Here is a 340-nt window from a genome sequence, read left to right as displayed (position 1 = left end):
CAGCATCATAGTGATGAAGAGTAGAGCTGGGTCACCTTCATCACCTCCGAGTTACAGCATCATAGTGATGAAGAGTAGAGCTGGGTCACCTTCATCAGAGCTGGTTTTTTTTTATTTTAGTGATGTCATTAAATTAAACTATTGTTTCTCACATGGACAAGTTATTTATAACTCTAACATGCTACATATGTGCGTGCGTTCTGGTTTGTATGTTTTCTCGCCCTTCAAATTATCGTACTGAACGATGTAACGTTGACACTGTCAGGTCCATTCTCCATCCATTGTGTGCGGTCCCTTTAAGAAGTAGGATTGCCTTAAAGGCTGCCTTAAATGAAGGAAT

The sequence above is a fragment of the Anarrhichthys ocellatus genome, unplaced genomic scaffold (genome assembly GCF_004355925.1).
Source record: "Anarrhichthys ocellatus isolate YVR2014 unplaced genomic scaffold, GSC_Weel_1.0 scaffold251, whole genome shotgun sequence".
Lineage (NCBI taxonomy): Eukaryota > Metazoa > Chordata > Actinopteri > Perciformes > Anarhichadidae > Anarrhichthys > Anarrhichthys ocellatus.
The sequence above is the reverse complement of the archived record's forward strand: the minus strand, read 5'-3'. Positions refer to the sequence as shown.